The sequence below is a fragment of the Rutilus rutilus genome, assembly GCF_951802725.1.
Source record: "Rutilus rutilus genome assembly, chromosome: 8".
In the NCBI taxonomy this organism is placed as follows: Eukaryota; Metazoa; Chordata; class Actinopteri; order Cypriniformes; family Leuciscidae; genus Rutilus; species Rutilus rutilus.
The window spans coordinates 37,241,472-37,255,378 of NC_140222.1; the positions used below are offsets into that span (position 1 = coordinate 37,241,472).

Consider the following 13,907-nt stretch of genomic DNA (forward strand, 5'->3'; position numbering starts at 1 on the left):
TTCACATGTAAACATGTGCTAACAATAGTAAATTTGCATTCTGAGGTACACTGTACCTCTTGGGGGGTGTGACCATTTGCTTGAGAGATCAACCCCTCCTTGTATGCTAGTTATCCATAAACCTTCAAAAACCTTATTACCTTGTGTTTTACTTATTCTGAGATGAGAGAATTGTACCAGTCGCACTGTGACATTTTAAACGATACCAAACATGAATATACTCTTTGATAATCATTCACATTAAACTATACATTTTCTTGGGTGAAATCAGGTAGTCACCTGAGCATGAGAGAGAGGGGGTGAGGGGAGAGGGAAGGAGATGCAGATTAGATGACTCGGGGGTGAGACTTTCGTCTCGATGGTGCATGAGAGCCAGTTCAAATGCTAATCTCCAGAGAGGTCCTTTTGTTCTCTCAGGGCCTGGTCACCCCCAAAACAGACCGTCTGGAATCTCCTAATTTATCAATTCTTACAACATGATGTCTCTCCACACCTCATAACCTACTGTACCTCTGTTTGCAAGAGTGGAAAAGCTTATCTGACTTGTCACATGACATCAGATACTCAGTTATTTTGTCATAATCAGATCAGTTACACTGCTGATAACTGTCCCGTTTGCATGTAAATCATTTTCATATGATTATTGCTTGCTATTAAAGACATGATTTTATTCATAGAAATGCCCACATATCAGTGAACTTATAACATAAAAATGCTTTTAACATTTAATTATGCAACACTCTTTACAGAAAACATATCCTACAGTTATAAACTGACTATTTCCAAGTAATGTATTAAAATGACCTTCCTTTCTGTTTTGCAGGATTACTTACGCCCGTTTCACACATACTCCGTGTGCAGTGCGTGTGCGGTGCGTGTTGCAGTGCGTATGCAGTGCAGGAGCAGCACGCGCAATAGTGCTTTCACATATGCTGCGTTTGCAGTGCGTAACTGATCCGCTGCTGTAGGCTATACCACAAATACATACTCTCAATTTGTATTTCAAATCAAGGAGTTATCAGCAACTTTTATTTAAAAAATGTTTTTTTTTGTCAGCATTGCGATTCTCTTTGTACACATATAGCCTACACTCTTTAATAGATGTATTCACGTTTAAACACAATTTAAACAACATATTATTAAATGCATTACTTCTATATAATTATATATTAAGTTGCTCAAGCAAGTGGTAAAATATTTTACCATGTAGCCTACTTAAAATCGCAAAGCCTACATTTTAAATTAAAACGTAAAATTGACAAAAACAGCAGACTCATACCCTTTCCTTGCATAATTTAATTTATGTCACAAAGAACTTTTCCACCTCCACGAATGAGACGAGTGTTGTTCATTATGTCGCCTTGTTGAGGTAAATTGTATTTTCCATTGATTTACCCCGGTCTTAACGTCTCAGCATTGCGATTCTCTTTGTACATACACTCTTTAATAGACGTATGCACGTTTAAACACAATTTAAACAACGGTAGCCTATTATTCAATGCATAGCCTACTTCTACTTATATTAAGTTGCTCTAGCAAGTGATAAAATTTAACCATGTAGCCTACATATTAAATCGCAAACATTTTAAATTAAAACTTAAAATTGACAAAAACAGCCCACTTGCATGCCTTTTCTTTTTAATTTTAATACAATAAATCTTGCATGTCACAAAGAACTTGTTTTTTTTACCTCCACGAATGAGACAAGTGTTGTATGTCGCCTTGTTGAGGTAAATTGTAGCTTTCCTTGCTTTACCCCGGTCTTGTGGAAAAAGTAGTATTTAATTAAATACATTTATGGTGAGATTACTACATTTTATTTCATTAATCGCATTTATGGTGAAATTTCTACATTTTCAGGTCAATATGTGTTCATTTTGACCACGAAACATGCGTTGTCCCTTTAATTCAGCGTGTGCAGCACAGCAAAAATAGACTCGGTGCGGAAACGATCTCTGCACTGCTGTATACGCACCGCAACTGGAACGGATCGACGGACTGCAACCGCGTGCAGTGTGAAAGCTCTGACCTGTTAACATGGGTACGGAAAAAAATACGCACCGCATACGCACTGCAAACGGAGTATGTGTGAAACGGGCGTTAGTCCTTTTTTAAAAAGCTCTACAATATCAAACTCAACAGCTCTTTTAAGAGCCAACCATTACAAGAGCTACTAGTGACTCGCAGCGAATCTTGCCGTGATCAGCCCTTCCCAGGTGAAGTTTCTAGAATATTGCAATCAGTATTTACTCATCAAATGTTCTCTCCTGAATCATATGGTAAATTAACTTATTTAATACTGTCTTAATTTATGTTTCAGGAACAATAGTAATTGCACATAGAGTAAGTCGAGACTTTCTTGTTTTACAGCAGAGAAGGAAGACCAGTCCTTATGTCAACGTAAGCTAATCGAATAAGTCCTTTGTTTCGGGTGAGGAAGGAACAGCTGGCGCCCAAAGAAGACAGAAAGCTGCGCGAGTCCATTGGTATGTCTTGTATTGAAACAATACTGTAATATATAGTACATAATTTGATGTTGACAATTTTACATTGTACAGGTTATCACTTGGTTTTTGACCAAGTGAAGCTCTTGAAACAATTGACAGAAGAGTATGTTGTCTGGAAAGAAATCAAGCATCACTGGCAAAGGCTCAAAAGAGACAATGCCTTTCTTAAAAATCTTTTAAAATATGTTGCTGTTGATATGGGTAAAACTGTTTTTGTTCAGTACTTAGCTTATATTATGTGCTCCAATATTATATTTTATATATATATAATACTTCAATGTGTATATTATATAATGTACTGACTGCTACTTTGTAAATTTATGTAAGGAACAGGCAACTCTGGCCCTTTGCATTCTACTTTTTGAGGTTAATTAAGAGTTAACCTCCAACCCTAATCGAGCACATCTGAAAATTTTAACCAAAGTCTTCAGGTTTATTTCTAGACAATAGGCAGGAGGGTTTGTGGTCGGAGCTAAATCTGCAGGACAGTGGACGCTGAGGGCCAGAGTAAACCATCACTGCTTTAAATCATGCAGAACATAAGCTGACCTGACTATCCATTAAACAACTTCATTTGAATGGTTTCTGTTTTCTGTTTTACTTTCAGACCAGGACTGGAGAACGCCTGACAATGGGATGTTGAGACTTCTTCCTCTGGCTGAGAAAAAGCTACACCACATCAGTGATCACATCTTCTGTTCTTTTGTTCTTCAACTGAACAAACTGTTTAGAACACGAACACGATAGAGACATGTACAGGGAAGAACAAGAAACCAGTTTAGCTGTGATAATGAATCATTATTTTCCAACACAATATCAAATCTGTTTTCTGTAGGTGACTAAATATGATTCTCTGGCACTAATTTTATGGCTTCAGTAGCTGTGAATGGACTATTATGATGTTAATGTATTTTTGAAGACACATTTTTATTTATCTTGAATCTCATTTGCCTTTATGCTACTTTATTAACTTTATGCTTTGTCCTCCAATAAAGTGTTGTTTAATAAAGTATGGTGACTATTGTGTATTGAAAGTGGTGTTTGGTACAGTAAATAGACATTTTTATTTGAGAAATTTTAATTTCTTATTTCTTTAGTTTAATTAATTAAAAAATAACTAGGCCTACATATAATTAATAACTTATAAATTACTACATATAATTAATGACCATGATTCTTTTACTTGGGACATAAAAAAATGTAGATCTGGTTAATGATATCTGGGACAACAATGCAACAAAAGTTGCACATACTTGCATGTATGCCAGTTTGCAGTGAAATAAAAGGAAGCTATGTGAATAACAAGAGGCTACAGTAGCTATCTTGCTATAAATACTTAACGCTTAATTGAAGATGATCCAAGTTGATCATTCTAGTACATCTACTGCTTTTCGAATGAAAGCATATATCACTGATGTCAGGCATATAAGCAGCAATCAGAGGGAGTGAAAAGGAAATGTTGGCACTGTTTTTTTGTTGTTTTACTGAATGGTGCATTATCCTTGTGTAATAGTAATAGTGTGTGTAGATCTGTGTAGATTGTACGGCCCAGCAATGGCCCCCAGAAGAGCAAACAAATGCACATTTCAAATGGCTGTAACTCAAAGTCCGGTTAGTGTATCAAAGAGAAAATCGGCAGGACGACTGCTTATGCTATGTATAATAAATAATGTTGGCCACAGTTTTCAGATATATATGGAAAGCTGGCATAAAGGTTATTTTTAAAGTGCTCACAGTAAAATATCAAATTTTAGCCTGTCCCTCATATATGTCATAAAGGTTTGCACAATGAAGATATCCAGTTGTCCATTAAATATATTATTTATTTAACATTTATTGTTTTATTACTAAACGTTTTATACTACATTACCCACATATCTCTGTCATTCTATCAATGGAACAGGAAAAACTGTCCTGTAGTTCATTGAAATGTGCAGACATGCTTAGGGTTAGGGTTAGGATCTCGGTAAAGGAGTAATTTCTCACATTATAGAGACACTTTATAGTTAGCTTAATGTATAACTAATGTAATAATAACACCAAACCATACTTTGTAACATGAAGCGCCAGTTTATATGGGTTAAACGATTGTCCAATCACAGCGAGTTCTGCGATAAAGTCACAGCCAATAACAACCCAGCTGAACAGATGCGTCACACTTACATGCCCATTTATGGCAAATGATGACAGATCTCTTCTGGTTCTGGCTGCAGGGATAGATAAATATGTAATATTTAGGCTGTTAAACATGTATTATTTCTAATTAAATTATAAAGCTCATATTTAAAAACAAAAGACTCCTTTGTGTGGTTACCATCCAAAAACGAGGTCACATGATCAATGACACAAATTTGCTCATTTGATTAGACTGATGCATAAAAACATTTGAAAGAGAAACTTTTTTCTAAGCAATGTCCTACAGCAGGGGTAGTTTTGCAGTATTTTAATTACAGATAATTGCATGTAGGCCTACTAAAGTGCTTCTAACATTTACAGTGTGTAAATAGTCATTATATTTAAATAAATGTAACAAAAGCACAATGAATGGACACAATTTTGAAAGCTTATTCCAATATTTAATGTCAAACTGTTTAAAGACAAATGTAGTGCCAAAACTACTGCACAACAGTATTAAAAATCAGTTAATTAAAAATATCCAGATACAGGGGCAATCTATTATAGTGACACATACATTAACGTTAAAAAAAATTGCTATGCTGAAGTTATATATTTACAAACCAAAAGATGAGATTCAACTTTGTTATGTGAAAATACATTTGTTTCGTCGCTTTAAAGAACAAATAGGCAAAAACATAAGCACAACATTTTACATTCTCAACTTTCATTCTATATCCTTGTGATTATTGGTCACTTTTATTGTAACTATGCAATGAATATGTCCTTTAGCAAAACACCTGATGTGCACTGACCCTTTTTTATAAAGGCATTAGGCAGAAATCAAGTACAGTTTATGAAGCTGAAAAGAGAAAACAAAATGCTTTAACAATATGGAAAAAGATAAATCACTATTTTCAATATTGGTTCTGCATATATCAAAGAGATCCTGAGGAGGAGTGGGACTACATGAAGACTTTCAGAAACTGAGACAGAGCAAAGGGTGCACCTCGCTGGACACATCCTACGCATGCCCAAACAACACCACCCAAACACAGTGATGAAGTGGACACCGCCAGGAGGATGCAGGAGACAGGGAAGACCAAGGACGACACGGAGACAGATGTTTCACGAAGATCTGAAGAATGTCAGAGTCCCATGGGAAGATGTGAAGAACTTGGCCACGGATCGAATACGTTGGAGGAGACTTGTTGCCCAATGTGCCCAGCACAGGACTTGATGATGACGTTGTGAGTTTATCCATAACCGTGGGATATGTTTTCTGTACAGAGTGTTGCATAATTAAATGTTAAAAGCATTTTTATGTTATAAGTTCACTGATATGTGGGCATTTCTATGAATAAAAGTATGTCTTTAATAGCAAGCAATAATCATATGAACATGATTTACATGCAAACGGGACAGTTATCAGCAGTGTAACTGATCTGATTATGACAAAATAATCTAGTATCTGAAGTATCATGTATCACTGGAACATAAACAGACGGGGACCAATTTGCAATTAATATAAACTTTCTGACAGTGTGTGGGACATCCGACAACTTTCCAAGAAGTGGGGCAACTGATTTACAAATATCGCGATAAATATGTACAGGAATTGAGGCAGTAGCCAATGACAGCACTAGGAGTAAAAGCTGCAGGATTGTACGAGTATACAAATATACATATTTGTATACTTGTACAATCGAGTATCATACGAATTTGACAACTTGTTAAATCTCGTAAATTATTAAAACTTGCAGACTATGTTTGTACTGGTTGGGCTATGGGTTTTGTGAGAAAAGTTTTAAGAAACAACAAATGCTTGATAAAATGTTTGATTTAGGGTTAAAACCAACACGTATACCATTGTGAATATTTGCCTTTGCAGCTTTCCGTCTCCTCCGTTTACTTCTCCTCAAACAATAATGGGCCGACTGAGTCCGAAAGGCCCTTTTGGTCTTTTCAGCTGTAAAAAGAGAAAAGAAAATATCATTATGTATAATATATAGGATTATTTAAAGGAAAAAGTACTGATTTACCTTACACATATTGGATGTTACATTATAAAGCATTAAAAGCATGGCAAGTGTTGTGGTTAATATGCATTTACAACAAATATCACTTTAAAACTATCAATACAGAGGTAAAAGCATGGTAAATTTTGTGATTACTGTCCTTTACTACACCAATCACAGTAAAACTAAGGTTACTGAGGTTTAAAGCATGGTAAGTTTTGTGGTTACTGTCCTTTTACCACACCCTATCACAGTAAAACTAGGGTTACTGTGGTAAAAGCATGGTAAGTGTTGTGGTTACTGTGCATTTACAATAAGTATCACATTAAAACTACCAATAGTGTGGTAAAAGCATGGTAAGTTTTGTGATTACTGTCTTTTTACTACACTTATCACAGCAAAACTAATGTTACTGTGGTAAAAGCATGGTAAGTGTTGTTTTTACTGTGCTTCTACTACAAATACAACTTTGGAACTAATTGTACTATTTTTAATCTGATATGAATATCTAGGCCTATAGCACGTCACGTGACAGGCAGTGTTTAATCACCCTATTTTGAATTAGAAAGCAATGAAGCAAAGTCTCCGTGGAAATGGCAGATATAATGGCAGATTAATATCGACAAACAGAAAAGACATTATATCACACACTATTAGGACAGCGTATTTAGGTATTTATTTACTAGGCTACTTACCAACAGCTGACACACGTGACCTGATGCCAAATATCGCGATGTGTTCGGAACGAGACTTCTTCAGCGCGATTTCCTACTGATAAAATATCATTTTAAAAAATATAAATAAACAGCAAAGCAATCCAGCTTCCCTGGCAATAAGACCGAAATAATAACATAAAAAAAATAAAAAAAATAAACCACGATAAGATCTCGTAAATAAATGTTGATTAAACAGCTTCTCTGCTGCAGCCGACTGGCAGAAAGAATCGAGCTGTGATCACGAAAGACGAAAAATAACGAAATAAACGTGTCCGTGGCACGAATCAATAGATTAAATTACGTGACCATATCACGAACGTTGGAGTTATCCGTGGTCTCACCACAGACTCAATCCGTGCTCCTATCACAGATTTTAGATCTGACTATAGCCAAGCAAGCAATAGGTGTAAAACGCCATCAAACTGGATTTTATGATGACAGGACAAGACAAAATTGCAACACAGTCGACATAAAGCTTTCAAGTGTCTAAACAAGTGAGCAACATTACAACATCCAGTGAGTGAGGTCAGGTTGTTGAGGTCCGTGGTGCCATCACGGGACTTCAGTTAGGCTAACAAAATCAGACTGAATTTGTATGATGGCAGGACAATGCAATATAGCTAGACTCACTCCGTGCTCCTATCACAGATTTTAGATCTGACTATAGCCAAGCGAGCAATAGGTGTAAAACGCCATCAAACTGGATTTTATGATGACAGGACGAGACAAAATGTCAAGTTAATTAGGCTACATGCCATTGCAACACAGTCGACCTAAAGCTTATAAATTCCTAAACAAGCCTGCAACATTACAACGTCCATGAGTGAGGTCAGGTTGTTGAGGTCCGTGGTGTCATCACGGGACTTTGATTAGGCTAACTGAAACAAACCGAAATGTTATGATGACAGGACAATGCAATAGCTACAATAACAGTCAGGTTAACGTCATTATGGCATTTAATGTTGGAAAAGAAACAAATTTATACTTCAAACGTTGCGTTTCCAAATGAGAAAGCACGTCCGTTGAGTGAGATCTGTACTCCGTCATTGAAACGGGTATCCGTGTGTGGACCACGGAAGGTCAGTGTCATTGACTTGCATTGGAGTAATATCCGTGGCAGCATCACGGAATTTGGGGCGATTCCGTGATGGCTACACGGATTTTGAGTTAAGGGCCCGTGGACATTTCACGGAATCCTGTGAGACCAGGTTGGAAAAGCTCACCTAGCCTTTGCAAAAACTCACCTGGAAAAAGAAGCAGCCTTTCGGTCATTGATTCTGTGGTCTGACAAGACTAAAATTGAGTTGTTTGGACATAGGAATGTGGCTATTGTTTGAAGAACAAAAAGGAGAAACATTCAACCCTAAGAGCACCATCCCCACGGTCAAGCATGGTGGTGGGAATATAATGCTTTGGGGGTGTTTTTCAGCCAACGGGCCAAGCAACCTTGTAAAAGAAAATGGCATTAAGAAAAAAGACTACTACATTAAAGGGCCCCTATTATGGATTTCTGAAAATGACCTTTAATGTAGTGATGTGTAAGATAGCTCTGAGTAAATGAAAACATCCTGCAAAGTTTTAAATCTGAAAGTGCACCGTATATAAAGTTATTGTCTTTCAAAAGTAAGAGTCGACTCAATGAAACGAGTCAATGAAATGAATTGTTTTTCAAACGAGTCATAAGCCGTTTCGTTGTGACGTCAAGACGAAACATTAGCATATTGCCCGCCCTCTTATTGCGCACACAGACACCAGGAAAAACTTGAACCTCAAACCAGCAGCTGATTCCTGTGGGTACTGGACAGCATCATGTCGAGAAGACGCTGTGCTCTACAATGTCAAGGTAAAGCCAGTTTTTTTTTCACTGCCAAGGACGAGCATGTGAGTCAGTGGTTAAAATGCATCTTTACCATGATATCACAGCAGTATAATCCTAAACTTTTGCTGTGTTCCCTTTATTTTACTGACGACTGCTTCTCAAATCTCTGAGTTCAATGCAGGATTCGCAAACCGATGTTCAAAATACTTAGTTTTGAGTTTTATATTGTGTAGGTCTCCTGCTAACTGGCTAACTCACGTTATCACTGTCTTACTGAAATACTTCTGCTAATTAGTTGTGGACAGTGTTGTGGGTAAAGGCCTCATTATGCTTCTGCGTCAACTCCACGGCGTAGCTACGTCGTCACTCCTACGGCGTCGTGGCTGTTTTATGGTTCTGCGTCGGGTTGCATTGCATCGCGGTGCATTTCACCGCCAGAACGCTAGGTGGGGTGTGGTTCGCGAATCTCTTTGCTAGTTTGTTTTGGTTCCGTGCGCTGGTTCCGCGCGAGCGAAAGAGAGAGAGTGTTGTTGCCCGTCTATGGTTGTTGCAGCTGGAGCTAATCAACGTTGAACAACAAATGTAAATAAACTTTTTTTCAAAACAACCATTGATCTATTAATGTGCAATGAGTAAAAAAGCACGCCAAGAACAAAGGGCAAAGGTTTAAGTATACAATAAAAAAAAATAATAAGAGTAATAGGTACAAGAAACACACAATATAAAACTGAAACACAATATAAGTTAACCGTAATATAAAACATTATCTAAGAAAATGAACTATTTACAAAAGTGCACTGAATCACGAGGATGCAAATGTTCAGTCTTGCTCTCTGCTCTCATACACCAATCACAGCCCTTGCGGTCTGCGTCGCCTCGACGCGTAAGCCTGTTTTATGCTTCTGCGTCGAACTGCCGCCGTAGCTACGTCGTAGGCTGTGTGTAGCGTGCGTACCCTACGGCGTACCCTGATGTGCACCTCTCCAAAAATGTAACAACGCGTCAATTCTACGCGGACACAAGCGCTGTGATTGGTCTGCCAGAACCCCTCCCTCGGGGTTTCACACGCTCCCTAGGTGCGCGTCAACGCGGACAACGACACAGAAGTATAAATTAAAACCAACACGTTGCCTACGGCGTATAGGCTCCGGCGTAGGTCCGACGCAGAAGTATAATGAGGCCTGTAGTTACAATTTTTTGGAGGTGCACGTCGAGCTACGGCGGAGAGGTTGGAGAGGGGTTCGCGGCGACGCAGAGGGGTCTGCGGGGGTACGCCGTCGATTCGACGCAGAAGCATAAAACAGGCTTAACGCGTTACAAAGTAACGCGTTAGAGTACTCTAATTACCTTTTTCGTGAAATGTGTAACTTAACGCGTTAGTTTCTTGCGTTAAGTAATCAGTAACTTCGTTATTTTTTTAAAAAAGAAATCCGTTATTTTAAGGAAAGGAAAATCCCGACTGCAGCCTGCTTTTTGTCAGACAGTAGGCTTAGGTCTACTTTGCCACCTGCGGGTATACCAGCGGAGCCGAAGCGCTGTGATCGTCAAGTCAATGGCTGTGATACGTCTGTGCCCTGCATGCGCCTGAGTCTGACCCTGTGTGTGTGTGTGTGTTTTTTTTTTTTTTTTTGAACTCCCGGCAAGATGGCAGAGAAGACAGCGTTTGGATTATGGAAGTACGCACATCATGTTCAATTTGTCAACGAAAAGGAAAAGAAAATGCACACTCTGCGTTGGTGAAAAGCTTCTGTCGACCGCCAAAAATTTAATTCGGTTTGTAATCATTTTTGTTTGACAGGCAGCTGTTAATTTCGGTTAGATCGTTGACTGGTTGTTCATTTCTAAATGGATTTAAATCTGCAAGCCTGTTTACCTCAGGTTGTGTTTACAAGTAAGCACACTTGATACACTTTGATAACTGCATTAGATTTAAAGAAAAAATCAGGAGTTATCTTGTATGGTGCTCATATACAGTAGCCTAGGCTACCCCGGCTGGGTAGGTGCGAATTTTGATTAATATGTTCTGTGATAATAAATAAATAAATAAAACGCCATGTGGAATAGCCTATTGCTGACTGTCTTTCCTGTTATTGTTATCCTGCAGTGTTAATTTAGTCGGATGACTGACGTTATTCATTGTCAGGAGTCACGACTTCTAGGTGCATTTAAAGGGGCCGGGGGCTGTGTCTGTCATGTGTGAGCCGCTGCAAACGGCTTTTAATTTTTGGTAACGCATGAGTACTCTAACGCTGTAGTGTTTCTTCATGTGCAGTATATCCAATGAACTACGTACACAGAAAGTCACTGGAAAGAACCGACCGTTTATTCATACAAACAAAGCGGCCACTGCCGCTAGCACATGCAAGCCAGACTTCTTCCTCTTCACACTCCAATAACCCCCTTTAACCCCCAGGTGGCCCTCTAGTGGAGACAGTAGGTAATTACATCACAAATGCATTATGCACAGCAAATGCATTAAACACTACATCACATCCCCCTTTTTCACAGCAAACAACACAAACTATAAACAAGATATATGAACATTAGGCAGTCCATTAAGCAGTTCAAAGCTAGTTCATACAATAGTCCTGAAACCTCACCGGAAGTTTCACAACTCGACCACTCCTGGTGGTTGTGGGACTGCTGTTATGAGAAGATTGCTCTGGCACATACTGTACAGACCGATCCTTCTCTTCATGTGCCTCTGGGACGTGAGAGTGTGCATTGTCATGGGTCTCATCCGCTACTTCAAATGTTTCTGTGTGTTTGTGATTTGTTTTCCTCAGATGGCGCCTGTTGCGACGGAACTGTCGTCCTGCTTCATTGATGACATCATACGATCTTGGCTCATCACGTTTTGAAACAATGAGACCTCGTTGCCACCCCTTATCCGTCTCCATGTGCACAGTATTTCCAGCACGTAGTTCTGGCAGGACTTTTGCTCCCACATTATAATGACACGCTTGCTTCTTTTGCAGATATTGGAGCGCCTGATGAACACCTTTAGGAGTGACCGGTCGCAGAACTTCACTGGACACTGGTAAGATGCTCCTCAGAACTCTTCCCATCAGTAACTGAGCTGGTGAGTAGAACGTACCAGTGATAGGCGTATTTCTCAGCGAGAGAAGAGCAAGATGATGATCCACCCCTGATAATTCTGCTTTTTTCAGGACATATTTAACAGTTTTGATTGTCCTTTCCGCCAGGCCATTTGATTGAGGATAGGCTGGACTAGAGTGTGTCAACTTAATCCCCCACTCTGCAGCAAAAGTCTTCATTTCATAGCTAGCGAAGGGCACATGATCGCACACTAGTTCTTTGGGAATGCCATGCCTTGCATACACTGCTTTCATCTTTTCAATCACTGAGCGCGCTGTCTTGTCTTTGATATTCATCACCTCTGGATACTTTGACATGTAATCGACAATCAATAGATATGACTGACCTCCGATTTCAAAGATGTCGGCAGCTACTTTTAACCAGGGGAGCTCTGGAATTTCATGAGAGATGAGTGGCTCTTTCTGGTTCCTGGGCTGGAACTGTTGGCATGTTGAACACCTTTCAACCATCTGTTCTATGTGTTTTGTCATTCCAGGCCAATACAGAAATTTTCTGGCATGTGCTTTTGTGCGCTGCATTCCTTGGTGTGAGATATGTAATTTCCGCATCATCTCTGTTCTCATTGACTCAGGAATCAAGATTCTCCCTGATACCAACATTATGCCATCCTGCACAGCCACAGTGTGTCTAATAGGCCAGAACTGATGAAGTGAGGGGTTGAGTTTCTTTCTATGTGTCGGCCATCCTGTTTTTTGCATTTTCTCAAGCAACTGGAGTGTACTGTCTCCTGCAGTAGCATCTATAAGCTGTTTCAGCATTTCTTCACTGAGAGCCTCTGTAGCCTGAAGTGAATATACAACTCTCTCATCACTGAGATCATCTGTACCTGTGTGTTGGCCTTCAACGACAGCACGTGACAGTGTATCAGCAATCAACATGTCTTTACCAGGCTTATATTGGACAATCAGATCATATTTCTGTAGCTGTAAGAGCATACGTTGGAGTCTCGCCGGTGCTTTGCTCAATGGCTTTTTGAAGATAGCCTCCAATGGCTTATGATCCGATTGGACATTCACACTGCGCCCGTACACATACTGATGGAACTTTTTGGCCGAAAAAACAATCGCCAATAGCTCTTTTTCAATTTGGGCGTAATTCTTTTCTGCATCCGATAAAGCCCTGGATGCATATGCTATTGGTTGCCCCTCCTGCAGCAGACATGATCCTAAGCCATCTTTGGATGCATCTGTTTGTATAGTGAGTGCTGTGTTGGAGTCATAATACCTAAGAACTGGTGAGTTGGTCAGTGCTGTTTTAAGTGCAGACAGTGCCTCATCATGTTCTGGTTGCCACTGGAATGCAATATCTTTTCTCAACAGCTGTCTGAGAGGAGCTGTGAGTGATGCCTCACCTGGAATAAATGGCGCAAGGTATCTTATCATACCCAAGACCCGCTGCAGTGCTTGTTTGTCAGTGGGTGCTGGCATGCTCACTACTGCCTGTATTTTGCCGTCATCCGCCTTCACACCCTGTGGAGTAATCACATGGCCCATGTAATGTACCTTGTTCACCTTGAACTGGATCTTGTCAGGGTTGAACTTCACATTGTGTTCTTTTGCTCTCTCCATAATTTTAGCAACTATGACATCATGTTCTTGTTCTGTGGCAGCTG

At 39.3% G+C, this 13,907-nt stretch overlaps 1 protein-coding gene and 1 long non-coding RNA gene across 2 annotated transcripts in view; both read right to left on the reverse strand.

The window, feature by feature from the left end:
• The window catches only part of LOC311295362 (uncharacterized protein), a 321,297-nt gene that overhangs the window by 134,317 nt on the left and 173,073 nt on the right, over window positions 1–13,907 (reverse strand). The gene's annotated exons all lie outside the window — the stretch shown is intronic.
• Window positions 5,066–13,907, reverse strand: part of LOC311295372 — a 383,037-nt gene continuing 374,195 nt past the window's right edge. The window contains exons 5-7 of the long non-coding RNA XR_014628317.1: window positions 7,336–7,411; window positions 6,490–6,591; window positions 5,066–5,904 (exon numbers count right to left, since the gene is read on the reverse strand). This is a non-coding gene — a long non-coding RNA (uncharacterized lncRNA). The remainder of the gene's footprint in view (window positions 5,905–6,489; window positions 6,592–7,335; window positions 7,412–13,907) is intronic.